General features: G+C 42.9%; 1 non-coding gene across 1 annotated transcript; it reads left to right on the top strand.

The window, feature by feature from the left end:
- The first annotated feature begins 165 nt into the window (after positions 1-165).
- trnat-agu (transfer RNA threonine (anticodon AGU)) lies at positions 166-239 on the top strand. Its single transcript has one exon. It is a non-coding gene; the product is annotated as a tRNA-Thr (tRNA).
- Positions 240-15,935: the final 15,696 nt, after the last annotated feature.

The following is a 15,935-nucleotide window of genomic DNA, read 5'->3' as shown; positions in this document are numbered from 1 at the left end:
CCAGATATCGTTTTCCCTAGCCCGGCTAGCTCAGTCGGTAGAGCATGAGACTCTTAATCTCAGGGTCGTCGGTTTGAGCCCCACGTTGGGCGTTACCATTACTGAACGCACTGGAGACATCAATAGTTTGAAAGAAGAGTATAACCAAGTACCGATGCCAAATCAGGCGCTGTGGCTTAGTTGGTCAAAGTGCCTGTCTAGTAAACAGGAGATCCTGGGTTCGAATCCCAGCGGTGCCTTGTTTTCCCCACACCTGACTACCTACCTGCTGGCATGAAAAGTGCAAAGATTGGCTCATCCTGGTGGCATCTTTTGCAACATTTCTGACAAAATGATACTTTATATTATTGTGATATGATGTGATTTCTCCTTGTTTTCATGTAATGTAAAAGTAGAGAAGGAGAGAAATGAAACAAGTTGTCATTGCACCATGTTGGAGAAATCTTACCTGTACTTCGCTTTTTTGAAATGTGTATTTTGCAATGTTGCTTGTTGTTTCTGCAATATCGCAAATGCTGTGTGAGACAAAGCTCAGAAGCCTAAGTTTGGTCATGCTTGCGCATCAGAAAGTTATGATGAAAATGATGTGGAGGACAGACCACCATCCTTGTGTGGGCTTGAACCAACAACCTTTCGGTTACCAGCCAAACACGCTAGCCGATTGCGCCACAGAGACACACAGCTGAAGGCTGCCGGGTTCCTGTGTTGAAGTTATCCAGACATTCTTTTTCACAAGATCAGGTGATGAAGTGATGTCACTCTACCTGCTGGCATCAAAAGTGCAAAGATTGGGCTGATCCTGGTGATATCATTCGCAACATTTCTGAGAAAATCATACTTTAGATTTCTGTTTTATGATGTGATTTCTCCTTATTTTAATGTAATGTAAAAGTAGAGAAAGAGAGCAATGAAAGACCATTTTGGATAAATATTTCTTCCAAATTGCTATCACCGTTGGTGTGTGAGTGTGTGTGTGAACGAGTGAAGGAGAGGCATCAATTGTAAAGAGCTTTGTATAAAAGCACTATATAAATGCAGTCCCTTTACCGTTCACTATATGTTTCTCAGTATTACCCTGTGAGAGGACATTTGGTTGTCTGGGCGTTGTTTGTCTTGCCTTGATTATCAAGAAAAATATTCACTCCTTGTCATATCTTCATTTCGAATGGAACTCTGGCATTTGTAGTCTGAAAACAAACTTTTGTGTTCTCCGGTCACCTCAAATGCTGCCAAATCCACCAAAACTGAAAGAAGTTAAGCATTGACACTTTCAGGACAAAAGCTGAATTGCTCAGTACACACAGTACCATAAACAGTAAGACCAGCCTCTTAAATGGACATTTTGCTCACATGTTCCCGGCACTAGCTTCTGCCTTCACATTAACTTGTCAATGACAGTAAAGGCAGGAGAAAATTCCACATTTATTAAGACCCACGTGTCACCCCTGAAACTATTCAAGATTGTTTTGCAAATTGCTTTTGAAAGAACACTGTGGCCCATCCAACAGAAATAAGTAATGTAAGTGTACAATAGGAGCTTTTCCTGGTTTTATTTGGGAACTGGAACTATAAACTCTTGAAATCACGTTTGCTCTTGAGCAATGAGTGGGGTCCTGTGAAGTAAATTAATAAATGAATAAACAAATATTCAATAACAATATTGCTGCTTCCTGCATCCCCCTTACAAGAGACACAGGAAAGAGGAAATGAGAGCTGCACTGTAAAGAATTCTGTTTTGTAACTGACTCCTACCTCACTGTTCTGGAAATGTTGTATCCCAGGTTTGGCAATGTCCCTTAGATAAATCAGGTGAATGCACTTATGTTCTATTACATTTTAACCGTCCAGACAAGAGCGCATGCTAAATAAATATAATGAAAATGAACAAATTTAGGAAAATGGGCCCTGGAATCAGCATTTTTTGCTTTTCTGGCTGTTCTTCAATTCCTCCTAATAGCGTTACCTGCTGGTTTCAGATCAGCCATCTGCTCGGGAACACATCACACTCTGTCACTGACAACGTTTTTACGGATTTTATCTGGACGCACTTTGCTGAGCAAACTCAGTTTGGAGAAAAATTTGATAGCTTCTTTTAAAGCAGGTTTTAGCAGGATTGATCAGGTTGTAGCATTATATCATGTAATTTCCCCTTCTTATTCAGGAATAAGATGCCATAGACGATTGTTGTGGATGATCTAATGGGACATGGAGGAGAAGGCAAGTGCACTGTAAATACTTGGCCTGGATTCAATCAACTTTGCCCTTAAATTTGATTTATAAATAAAGTTAGAAATAATAATAATATACTGGCCTCACTAAGTGTTGGGCAACTCAGCTATCCAGCAAGTTTACAACCACTAGGCTAGGACGAACAAAGAACGTCGATGCAGGAAATCTTCATTCTTTTTCTCCTTTCCTTTATTTATGCTGTAAAACTGTAAATACAAATAAAACTATTTTCAGTCCATTTGTCTCATTGCGTGTGTAAATCATAGAATTCTCATCGGCTATAAAACACATTTTCTAGCCGCACACATGTAGCAATTGCGGCCGTTACGGAGAACAAAGGGAAACTTTTTCATAGCTTAAACGTAGCCTATTACATGTTTCTTACACTTCTTTCAAAACACATATTTATGTAAAACAGTTAGTACTTACGGGCATTGCCCTCGTGGGGGTAAGAATAACTTGTAAGCAGGTGAAATAGCAAATTTGTCCGGAGACAGCAAACGAACAATGTTTCTCTATCGACTTCTCTTACGTAACTGACCACTAAGCAGAAAGTATGCCGATTACCAATAATGGTCAGTAGATGGTGCTCTAACACAGCAAATGATAGGTAAAAACCATCTCCATGAACGGAATTAAATTTGTGGTCTGCTCAGACCATGACAAATAGAAATAAATAAATACATTCTAAAAAAGAAGGAAAGAAAGGAATGCCTCACGACTGAATTTATTTCTTAGCTATGGACATGATTGATTGAATCAAGACCAGTGTGTTTATTAAGAAAAAAAATTACAATTTTATACCAATAATAATTGGACATTATTGCCGTATACCCAGTTTTTGCTTCTTCATATTTCATATCATATTTGTAATGTTATTTTTTCTCACTAATCATTAACGGCATATCAAATATAATATCTAATGAAAGACAAAGCTGGGTGGCCTGTGGATAGCACTATAGATAGCAGTGTTAACTCATAAAAAGAAGGTAGGTCCCAGATTCAAATCCAGCCAGGGCCTTTCTATGTGGAGTTTGTATGTTCTCCCCATGTCCCTGTGGGTTTCCTCCGACAGTCCAAAGACATGCAGGTTACTGGCGACTAGGGATGTAACACGTTGCTATCATGTGTATCTGTATTGCTTATGATGCTAAATTATCTGAATCTGTATTCAGATTGTTAACCATACTGAAGTGGCCATGGTTTTGAGAAACCATGTTAAAAAACACTGAAATATGCAATTGTTCATGCCTGGGAAATCAGTTCATATAGACTGAATCCTGGATAAGCACCTAATCACCTAATCCGTCTGCAAATGGCAAAAAGCGATGGTAAGAAATATCCATCCATTATCTTACCAGCTTATCCTGATCAGGGTCGCAGGGGGGCTGGAGCCTATCCTAGCATACATTGGGCGAAAGGCAGGAATACACCCTGGACAGGTCGCCAGTCCATCGCAGGGCACACACACCAATCACTCACACACTCACACCCACGGGCAATTTAGACTCTCCAATCAGCCTAACCTGCATGTCTTTGGACTGTGGGAGGAAACCGGAGTACCCGGAGTAAACCCACATTAGGATTACGATGTAACATCAATAATATAAATAAAGGAAAGAGACGCAAAAATGTTTCGTATGCATGTACGTAAAAGTATGTGTTATGTACGTAACCAGAAACCCAAATGCAGACCACGGAATTCCAATCTTTGCTTATTACAGTCCAATGTCAAAAGCCATCCAGAAACACAGAGCCAAACTGAGTTGCAAGAGAGTAGTCAAGATACAGTCCGAAGGTCAAAAATCCAAAAGAGCAGAAAATCACAGCAAACAAAATAGAAGGGGCAAGGCAAACTTGTAAACAGGCAAAGGGTGTCTAAGGAATCTCAAATATGACAGGCTTACAAGAAATGGGCACTGAAATAATCAGCAATGTTCTGAAAACTGTGAATACTCAGACTGAGGTTTAATTACACAGAGGGATAAAACAAACTAGACGGGGCATGGGAGTGAGGATGATCTAACAAATAGACATCAGGTGAGAATCATGAAAGGGCAATCCTTCAATAACAAGTGATGCACAAAGATGCAGAACTGGATTAACATAGACACACATGTAATACAAATGGCTCCTGATTAGGGAGTAGACAATTGCACAGACTTAAGGAATGTAGAGATAGTGAAGAGCACGTGCGAACACTTCACTGAATTAAGGCAGGCAATTTAGAGATGGAACAGGGAGGTGGAGCTACAGTGTTCCTGTGCTGAAGCTACATATTAACAATATGTTAGTTTATTTGATTACCGTAAATCCTCAAATTGTGGCCGGGGTCTTTTATTTACTTAGGCTGCACAAAGCACAGGCCTTTATTTGTGGCAGGCTTGTATTCGAGGCAGGCCTTTATTTCTCATTCGGCTTCTGTTGTAGAATTTTATTCTTAGAAATAAAGTAAAAGGCTACACTTAAAGTGGGCCAACACTGTTAAACACTTCCTGTAACCATTCAGAAACGCAACTTGAGTAGCTAAACCATTAATGAAAGCCAAAACAGATGCGTCTTCATAAAATACCAACTTGCCAGACATGCCTTCATGAACAATAACAAATTAGCGTAGATAACAGCAAGTTAAGGATCTTTTTTTCCTAAAGTGCGTGTTATTGTGAGACATGTGTTTCGTTTGGAGCAGCATACCGGTAGGCTATCAAAAGATTTTCGCTTTGGTTTGGGATTTCATTTACTTTTGGACTGTTTGATTCAATTGCTAAATGTTGGGACTGATGGGCACTGAAATCTGGGGGGTATTTGATGGTTCACTGTTAAGTTTTATGTCGTTGAAAGAGTGTCGGGGTTTCCACCCGTCTGTTTATTGCGAGTCAAGGCAGCCGCTTTCATTCATTCATTGAACGTGCGCTGTGCTGTAAATACATGGAAACCTTATTGCATAGCCTAAATTGAGTTAATTTTTAATTTTGCCTGATTAACTTTTTATTAAATTCGTAGGCTGGAATGCCTCACGGCAACAATTGTCTTTAAATGTATAGGGCTTCAGCCTTTGGCAAGCTACTCAGAAGGGGGCGGCAAGCAACTGGTAGCTTGAGAGCAACGTGTTGGAGACCCATAGTGTAGTACAGCGACTTTTCATTGGCAACAGTATTAAACCAACCAACAATATAAAATATTAAGAAGAGCTCTTTTATTTCATTGAGTTAAATCGAAACAATGTCTTCTAGTGCTCATGGACTGATAGCCCTACTGGTAGGCAATATTACCCCGGCTTGTATTTGGGGGCCGGGCTTTATTTGTCCGAATCGACCACGCCCCTGGCTATTATCCGAGGCCCGGCTTCAAATAGAATCCCGGACACAGTTTGAGGATTTACTGTAAACTATAATTACCCAAAACTAGTGACTATTAGTTAGACAGACAAATTAGTGTGTTAATATAATTAGTATTGTACTGTATCTATGTAAATCAGGATTAGTAGATTAGTGCTATCTACAAACATGAATGGAGAAATGGCGAAGAAAAGAGAGAGAAAGCAGGAAGTAAGAAAAGTGAGATGGAGAAAGAATCGTGGGAAACCAGAAAATTCATAAAACACCCGAATAGTGAATCACGGAGACAGGGAAGTGCCTACATAAAGACAGACATCACAGGGGAAGTACAATGATGAGTACAATGAACTATGAATGTAAACAGAATACCAGACATTAATATGAAAACTAATACATTTACAAAAATACAAAATAAACTAACAGACAGAAAGGAGGAACATAACAGGATGTAGTTTTCCCATATATCTGAACATAAAATACAGATTATTAACTGAGTTCTGTATTATATGCAGCTTCTTTTTTTTTCTTTTTTCTTTTTTATGTTTATTCTGAGACGGCATGGATGGTGCAGTGGTCGTCGGACAGGGCCTCTCCGTGTGGAGTTTGCATGTTCTCCCTGTGTCTGCATGGGGTTTCCTCTGGGTACTCAGGTTTCCTCCCACAGTCCAAAGACATGCAGGTTAGGCTGATTGGAGAGTCTAAATTGCCAGTAGGTATGAGTGTGTGAGTGAATGGTGTGTGTGCCCTGCGATGGACTGACGACCTGTCCAGGGTGTATTCCTGCCTTTACACCCAATGTAGGCTAGGATAGGCTCCAGCCCCCCTGCGACCCTGTTCAGGGATGGATGGATGGATGGATGGATGGATGGATGGATGGATGGATGGATGGATGGATGGATGGATGTTTCTTTTGGAGCTGACTGTATAGGCTGTTTGCACATTGCACATAAAAAATTCTGGAACAGTGACACAATTTTTGTTTCGGCTCTGTACTCCACCACATTGGATTTCAAATGAAACAATAAATATGAAGTTAAAGTACACCTCACCTTTAATTTGAGGGAATGTACATCAATATTGTCATCTGTGCAGAAATTACAATTCTTATACATAGCCCTCCATTTTAGGGAAGCAAAAGCAATTTGACATATTAAAATAATCTTAAATAAAGTCATATATTTTACTTTGTTGCAAATCCTTTGCATTTCACGACTACCTGAAGTCTATGACCCATACGTATCTCCAGACACTGGGTATCTTCCTTGGCAAAACAATACAAATTGTGTCTTTGTCCTCAAACTTTTGACAGGCAGCATATGCAAATGTGTGTAAATATATTAAATATTTAGACATTTTTACTTATTTCCTATCAGCAATAATGTGTGGGCTCTTGTCAAGCTGTACAAATTTCCATACGGTATTAATAAAGTTCTTATCTAAACTGTTTGGCTGGGACTTTGAGACAAGCTTGAATGGTTTAACTATATCAAAGAGGCCAATCAATGCCGGAAGGTCAACTCTTAATATCTTGGAAAATACTTCAAACATAGATAAGCAAAATAAGGATTGTGATGGGCAAGATAAAAATGTATGGAATAAAGTGACAGGATCTTGTTTACATAGGCCACAGATGGAGTGCAGAACTGGAATGTTTTTAGAAAGCTTAACTTTAGTCATTATGAAAACAGTGAACAGTCTTCACTAGAATAAGGCTATGTCTGGCACAGATTGAGGAAGTGTGAATCCATTGGAGTAATCGTTCTCACAGATCATTGCATCTCTGTACCCAAATCACACTCCCACTTCTCCTTCATTATTGACAGTGAAGATGTTTCAATCTGGGATACATTTGGATATGGTGCCCAGGGTTAGATTCCAGAATTAAAGTGAGGCCTTAGTTGGTATGGATGGACATTGGGTAAAAAAGTGTGTAAAAAGTTCCTGACCTGTAAATACTGAAATCAATGGGATGGAGGTAGACCAAACACGTGTTTTATTTGTTAAAATGACATTTAAAAAATCCCTCCATACTGTATAAAGAGTACAGGTGTTTGGGATACCTTTTTTGTACCACTGGTCAAAAGTATTATACTGTATGTAAACATATATCTTCCCCCAGAAGATGAACCTGTTTCACTTCTTCACCTATTTCTTATTATTTTTTATTTGCTTTATCCCTCCACCACCCCCCTACTTCAGAGGACAACTTTTTACATAAATACTGATTTATACAAACATTTAACATACTCTCGGCGTTTGCTCACTGTCAATTGTTAGCTCCTGTTTCCTGTCTGCTGTTCAAACCAGAGGCGTGTTTTCAGCTGCTGAACTTCGCTAATATTTTTGACACCATACTCAATCATTGGACTACCCTACCATCAATAAGTCACTTCAAGTTCCCACTACGTCCTATATCATCCACAAGCAAACGGACTGGATACAGGCAGATAAAACGTAAGTAATTTACAAAATCTAATGGCAGTTTTCGGCTCGCCTGTAATTCTACTAATAATGCGGCTAACCAAACTGAGCTAAAAATTGGATTGATTAATATTAGATCACTAGCTCCTCCTAAAGCAACTCTTGTAAATTAATTCATTACTGATCACCAAATTGAAATCCTATGTTTAACTGAAACTTGGCTTAAAACTGATGAATATATTGCCCTAAATGAATCCACCCCTCACGGTTACAGTTACACTCACGTTCCCTGTCTGATGGGTCTGATGGGAAGTGCTTGTTCTCTTTTTGCGCATCTGGACAAAAAAGCAGTCCGTTTTATCCTTGTTATTGTAAACAGCTCACCAGGGCCATACAGTGGTTTCTTACTTGAGTTTGCCGATTTCCTTTCCAGCCTCGTTGTTAATTCAGATAAAGTAGTAATCGCTATGGGGATTTTAATATTCACAAGGACAGTGAAGGTGATCCTCTCAGATCAGCATTCCTGTCTATCATTGAATCTATTGGCTTTGATCAACGTATACATCAGTCTACACATTCCCATCACCATACTCTTTATCTGGTCTTAACGTAAGACACAGAAATAGCAAATATAGCAGTCATGCCAAAAAATCCTGTGTTATCAGACCATTATTTAATTACTTTTCAACTTTCACAAGTCTGTCATGTGTCACCAGATCCTACTTTCTACTTTAGCCATAAGCTTTCCTCTAGAACTGCAAATGCTTTTATTAATGAGCTTCCAGACTCGTTTGTGCACTGTGGGGATTTTCTTGGCTCCAGCCAAAATGCATACACGGCTAGCATTAACTCAAATGATCAGCTGGCTGACAACATGAATAACGTACTTTGCAGAATAGATACTATCGCACCGCTTAAGAAGAGAAAAGAAGTCTGCCATAAGAAATGAGTACCATGGCACATAACTGGCATTTGCCAGATGCTCTTACCCAGAGCGACGTACAGTTGATTAGACTAAGCAGGAGACAATCCTCCCCTGGAGCAATGCAGGGTTAAGGGCCCGACGGCTGTGCGGAACTTAATGTGGCTACACTGGGGATCGAAGCACCTACCATGCATAGCCCAGTAATGTACCTTAAGCACTACACCAGAGGCCGCACATGGTCCTGTGGTACAATGACCATACTTATGCTCTCAAGCAAGCTTCACGCCAACTTGAGCGCAAATGGCGCTCTACCAAATTGCAGGTATTCCTCCATGCCTGGAAAGACAGCCTACTAACTTATAAACATGCCCTCTCCACAGCACGTTCATCATATTTCTCTACCTTAATTGATGAAAATAGAAACAATCCTAGGCACCAGTTTAAAACTGTCAGACTGACTAGGAATCATGTTGAGCCCTGTGTCTCAATATCATTTAGTAGCAATGATTTCATTAATTTCTTTAATGATAAAATTATAATAATTATAATAATCAGGGACAAGATTCTTCTGACTTTTAAAGCCTTACATGTACTTAAAAGATTTACTTCATCCTTATACTCCCTCACGAATACTCTGTTCGCAGGGTGCAGGCCTCCTTGTTATTCCTAGAATCACTAAAAGTTCCATAGGTGGCAGAGCCTTTTCCTATCGTGCTCCTTTCCTGTGGAACAAATTGCCTGCTCATGTTTGGGGTGCAGACACTATCACCTTATTTAAAGCTAGGCTAAAAGCTTATCTCTTTAGTCTGTTCTATAGTTGAGGGGCAGGGTGGGTGGCTGGCATAAGCTATAGTCTCTGGTGGACTTGGCGGTCAGTGCTGTCAATGGATCATTGTTGGTAGTGCTGTGTTAAGCATAACCAGTCATGGTCTGGTGGTGATCGTCTCAAGCCTGCCCTCATGGCTGTGTTGGCCACTGCCTCTGTTTCCCTCTGCTGCTATAGCCTTATTCTGCTGGGGTTCTCTTTATCACACGTAGGCACCTCTCTCTCTCCTGCTGTGGCTCTCCAAGCCACCATCCCTCTACCTCATCTCTGCTACAACTTTTTAATTGGACATTTATGTACTTTTATTTATCTGCTTGTATTTAAAACGGCAGCGGCAGTGGCAGATGGGTTCCCCTACTGAGTAAGGTTCTGCTCAAGGTTTCTTCCTGTTAGCCAGGGAGTTTTTCCTTGCCACTGTTGCCCTTGGCGTACTCTTGGGGACCGGTTTCTCTGTAAAGCTGTTTTGTGACAAAGGTGCTATACACGTAAAAATTGATTGATTGATTGATTGACAAACTTTATTTAGTGTTATCAGGCTCTGTTCCTATATCCTTTTAGGTGGCAGAAATCAAGCCACATTGCAAGAAATAAAATTTGGATCCTACTCACCTGTCTAACTATGGACACATTTCAAACCTCCAATTTCTTCAAGATCTTTGAGAAATGTGTAGTTAAACAGCTTTCTTTTCTGTAGGCTAAAAATGTGTATGAGAGCTTTCAATCCGGGTTCAGGAAACGCCATAACACACTGAGACAGCCCTTGCCTTAGTAATCAATGTTGTGCTTCTCTGTGTGGCTGTGTCTCCATACTCTGCCTACATAATTTGCACTCCCCCACATTGTCCTGGCAGGATAGAAAAATCAGTTGGTCTCACCAATTTGATCGCACAGTTGGTCTTGCAAGCTCTTTTGTGGTTTAGATACTATAGCTCTGATAGATGTCAGTTATAAATAATAAGTATTCTGAGTGCTCAAGAGTCATCCGTCATCAAAAAAGAAATGGTTATTTTTATATGACTGTCTCTGGTAGACGTAGTGAACTGATCCTTTTCTGTGAAAGATCCATTTAATTTGGTTATGTTTTCCCCTCGTTAGCCAACAAGGGGAAAAAAGACTAGCAGTGGCTAGACCTGTTGAGAGCACTGTGGTTGCCACAGTAATGTTATGCACAAGCCCCATTACATTACATTACATTACATTATTGGCATTTGGCAGACGCTCTTATCCAGAGCGACGTACAACAAAGTGCATACCCATAACCAGGGATAAGTTCGCTGAAAGACCCTAGAGGTAAGTACAATTTCAACTGCTACCTGTACAACAAAGATAAGGACAAGGGCCATTTTTTTTTTTTTTTTTTTTTTTTTTTGAACAAACAAACAAACAGAGCAAAAGTCACCAAAGTTAACTATCCAAACACTGCTTACCTAGCCAACTAAAATACTGATACACAAGTCACAGAGACAACAATTAAGGTTCACAGGGAGGTAGGGAGGGATGGGGAGAGGTGCTGTTTGAAGAGGTGTGTCTTCAGCTTGCGCTTGAAGGTGGGGAGGGATTCTATAGTTCTGACCTCAACGGGGAGTTCGTTCCACCACCGTGGAGCCAGAACAGACAGTAGTCGTGAGCGTGAGGTGGAGGTTCTGAGAGGGGGAGGTGCCAAGCGGCCTGTGGAGGCTGAACGAAGAGGTCTGGCAGGGGTGTAGGGTCTGATGATTTTTTGCAGATAAGCTGGGGAAGACCCTTTAACTGCTTGGAAGGCTAGCACCAATGTTTTGAATTTGATGCGAGCCATGACAGGCAGCCAGTGGAGGGAAGTAAGCAGGGGGGTGACGTGTGAGTATTTGGGAAGGTTGAAGACCAGACGAGCTGCTGCATTCTGGATGAGTTGGAGGGGTCTGATGGCAGACGCTGGGAGGCCAGCCAAGAGGGAATTGCAGTAGTCCAGGCGGGACAGAACCATCGCTTGGACCAGGAGCTGGGTTGAGTAGGGGGTGAGAAAGGGGCGGATTCTCCGTATGTTGTATAGGAAGAACCTGCAAGACCGGGTCACCGCCGCAATGTTCTCGGAAAGGGACAGTCTGCTGTCCATCACCACGCCGAGGTTCCTTGCACTGGGTGACGGCGTGAGTGTGGTATCCCCGAGGGAAATGGAGAGATCCAGATGGGGAGAGGTATTAGCAGGGATGAATATCATTTCAGTTTTACCTGGGTTGAGCTTTAGATGGTGGTTGTCCATCCAGCTCTGGATGTCCCTCAGGCAAGCAGAGATACGGGCTGAAATCTGCGTATCAGACGGCGGGAACGAGACGAAGAGTTGGGTATCGTCCGCATAGCAGTGGTAGGATAGCCCATGTGCAGTGATCACAGGGCCAAGGGAGCGAGTGTAGAGAGAAAAAAGAAGCGGGCCAAGGACCGAGCCCTGGGGAACTCCTGTGGCGAGGGGCCGAGGTGTCGATACCGAACCAGCCCAGGCAACCTGGAAGGAGCGACCAGAGAGGTAGGACTCAATCCAGTCCAGGGCTGTGCCACAGATGCCCGTTGCTGACAGGGCAGACAGGAGGATGGAGTGATCCACAGTGTCGAAGGCAGCAGAGAGATCTAGAAGAATGAGGACAGAGGAGAGGGAGGCTGCTCGTGCGGCATGAAGTGACTCACTGACGGAGAGGAGCGCAGTCTCTGTCGAGTGGCCCGATCTGAAGCCAGACTGATGGGGGTCTAGCAGGTTGTTGTTAGAAAAGAAGGAAGAAAGTTGAGTAGAAGCGGCTCGTTCTATAGTTTTAGAAAGGAAAGGAAGAAGAGATACCGGGCGGTAGTTCTGGATGATGGAGGGATCCAGGGTAGGCTTTTTTAGCAGCGGAGTGATGTGGGCCCTCTTGGAGGATGCCGGAAAACAGCCGGAAGACAGGGAGGAGTTGACAAGGGAGGTGACAAATGGGAGAATGTCAGGTGTGATAGTTTGGAGAAGAGAAGAGGGGATAGGGTCAAGGGCACAGGTTGTAGGGCGGTGGCAGAGCAGGAGTTGAGAAACATCAGAGTCTGTAAGGGGGGAGAAAGTGGAAAAGGAAGGGATGGGCCTAGAGGGGGGGAAGGGCACAGTGAGGGGGGCGGCGGTTGTAAAGGATCTGCGGATGACTGCGACCTTCTCATCGAAGAAATCAGCAAAGTCATCAGCAGCGAAGGAGGACTGAGGAGGAGGAGGCGGAGCGTTGAGGAGAGAGGAGAAAATGGAGAAAAGTTTCCGGGGGTTAGAAGCAGAGTTCTGAATTTGCGTTTGATAGTATTTTGCTTTGGCGGCAGTGACATCGGAAGAGAATGCCGCCAGGAGAGACTGGTAAGTCATGAGGTCGGAAGCGTCTCTGGATTTCCCCCACTTCCTCTCCGCTGCGCGGAGGCTGGCCCTGGAGGTACGGAGGGTGTCAGATATCCAAGGACTGGGAGGGGATGTGCGAGGTGGCTTTGAGACAGGGGGACAGAGAGAGTCAAAGGCGGAGGAGAGAGATGAAAGGAGGGTGGCAGATGCAGAGTCAGCGGGGAGTTTGGAGAAGGATTCGAGAGGGGGGAGTGAGGCGGTGACGGTGCTGGCAAAGGAAGAGGGTGAGAGGGAGCGGAGGTTACGGCGGGCTGAGGAAGTGTGGGAGGGAGGAGGGGGAGGAGGATGGGGAGGAAGAGGGAGGGAGAATGAGATGAAGTGGTGATCAGATGTATGCAGAGGGGTAACCGTGAAATCGGAGCATGAGCAGTTCCTTACAAAGACAAGGTCTAGGACATTGCCCGCCTTGTGGGTTGGAGGAGAGTGTTGCAGGGAGAGGCCGAAGGAGTGGATTAGCGGTAGGAAGGCAGCAGACTGGGAGGCTTCTAGGTGGATGTTGAAGTCTCCAAGGAGAATCAGTGGGGTGCCATCCTCAGGGAAGGAGCTGAGAAGGGTGTCTAGCTCATCAAGAAAGTTTCCCAGGGGCCCTGGAGGACGGTAGATAACTGCAATGAAAAGGTTAGTAGGGTAGGATACTGCAACAGAATGGAATTCAAAAGTGGATATGGACAGGTCAGAGAGGGGGAGAACAGAGAATTTCCACGAGGGGGAAATTAAAAGACCAGTACCACCGCCACGGCCGGAAGGCCGGGGAGTGTGCGAGAAGGAGAAGGAGGATGAGAGGGCAGCGGGAGTGGCGGTGTTGTCAGGTGTGATCCAGGTCTCAGTTAGGGCAAGGAATTGTAGGGACTGGAGGGAGGCATACGCAGGGATGAAGTCAGCCTTCCGAGTGGCAGACTGGCAGTTCCATAGTCCCCCTGTGACAGCAAAGTCCTCACAGGGGGTCAGCGGGGGATAGCTGAGGTTTGAGGGGTTCCGACGCCGTGGAGGCCCACGTCGCAGAGGGGGTCTTCGAGGGAGAGAGCAGACTGGGATGGGGAGAAACATAACATCACAAACGGGGACGGAGCGACGCTAGCGTCGCTCTGACACGCCTATTTAAATGGCCTACAATTGCTCACAAGCAATACCAAATCAAAGCTAATCTACTGATAAATTCCACAGCTATTTAAGTTACCTAAGACAAATGTTCAATCACTCTACAGGTATGCAACCAGTAGAAGTGATTAACAGGTAATAGACAAACAACCTGGCTCAAGCCCTAACCCTTGCTGTTCAAATGAGCAATTTAAAAAAAATCTACGTTACCGTGTCAAGAGGAAAACCCGCAGCGATACTAAACACCTGGTCAGAATGATGCACTTACTGACTAAGGACAACTTTCGCCAGTCTAATATACGCTAGCGTCGCTCTGACACGCCTATTTAAATGGCCTACAATTGCTCACAAGCAATACCAAATCAAAGCTAATCTACTGATAAATTCCACAGCTATTTAAGTTACCTAAGACAAATGTTCAATCACTCTACAGGTATGCAACCAGTAGAAGTGATTAACAGGTAATAGACAAACAACCTGGCTCAAGCCCTAACCCTTGCTGTTCAAATGAGCAATTTAAAAAAAATCTACGTTACCGTGTCAAGAGGAAAACCCGCAGCGATACTAAACACCTGGTCAGAATGATGCACTTACTGACTAAGGACAACTTTCGCCAGTCTAATATACGCTAGCGTCGCTCTGACACGCCTATTTAAATGGCCTACAATTGCTCACAAGCAATACCAAATCAAAGCTAATCTACTGATAAATTCCACAGCTATTTAAGTTACCTAAGACAAATGTTCAATCACTCTACAGGTATGCAACCAGTAGAAGTGATTAACAGGTAATAGACAAACAACCTGGCTCAAGCCCTAACCCTTGCTGTTCAAATGAGCAATTTAAAAAAAATCTACGTTACCGTGTCAAGAGGAAAACCCGCAGCGATACTAAACACCTGGTCAGAATGATGCACTTACTGACTAAGGACAACTTTCGCCAGTCTAATATACGCTAGCGTCGCTCTGACACGCCTATTTAAATGGCCTACAATTGCTCACAAGCAATACCAAATCAAAGCTAATCTACTGATAAATTCCACAGCTATTTAAGTTACCTAAGACAAATGTTCAATCACTCTACAGGTATGCAACCAGTAGAAGTGATTAACAGGTAATAGACAAACAACCTGGCTCAAGCCCTAACCCTTGCTGTTCAAATGAGCAATTTAAAAAAAATCTACGTTACCGTGTCAAGAGGAAAACCCGCAGCGATACTAAACACCTGGTCAGAATGATGCACTTACTGACTAAGGACAACTTTCGCCAGTCTAATATACGCTAGCGTCGCTCTGACACGCCTATTTAAATGGCCTACAATTGCTCACAAGCAATACCAAATCAAAGCTAATCTACTGATAAATTCCACAGCTATTTAAGTTACCTAAGACAAATGTTCAATCACTCTACAGGTATGCAACCAGTAGAAGTGATTAACAGGTAATAGACAAACAACCTGGCTCAAGCCCTAACCCTTGCTGTTCAAATGAGCAATTTAAAAAAAATCTACGTTACCGTGTCAAGAGGAAAACCCGCAGCGATACTAAACACCTGGTCAGAATGATGCACTTACTGACTAAGGACAACTTTCGCCAGTCTAATATACGCTAGCGTCGCTCTGACACGCCTATTTAAATGGCCTACAATTGCTCACAAGCAATACCAAATCAAAGCTAATCTACTGATAAATTCCACAGCTATTTAAGTTACCTAAGACAAATGTTCA

Source organism: Conger conger, chromosome 13, assembly GCF_963514075.1.
Source record: "Conger conger chromosome 13, fConCon1.1, whole genome shotgun sequence".
NCBI classification, from domain to species: domain Eukaryota; kingdom Metazoa; phylum Chordata; class Actinopteri; order Anguilliformes; family Congridae; genus Conger; species Conger conger.
This window is presented reverse-complemented; position numbering and strand designations above follow the sequence as displayed.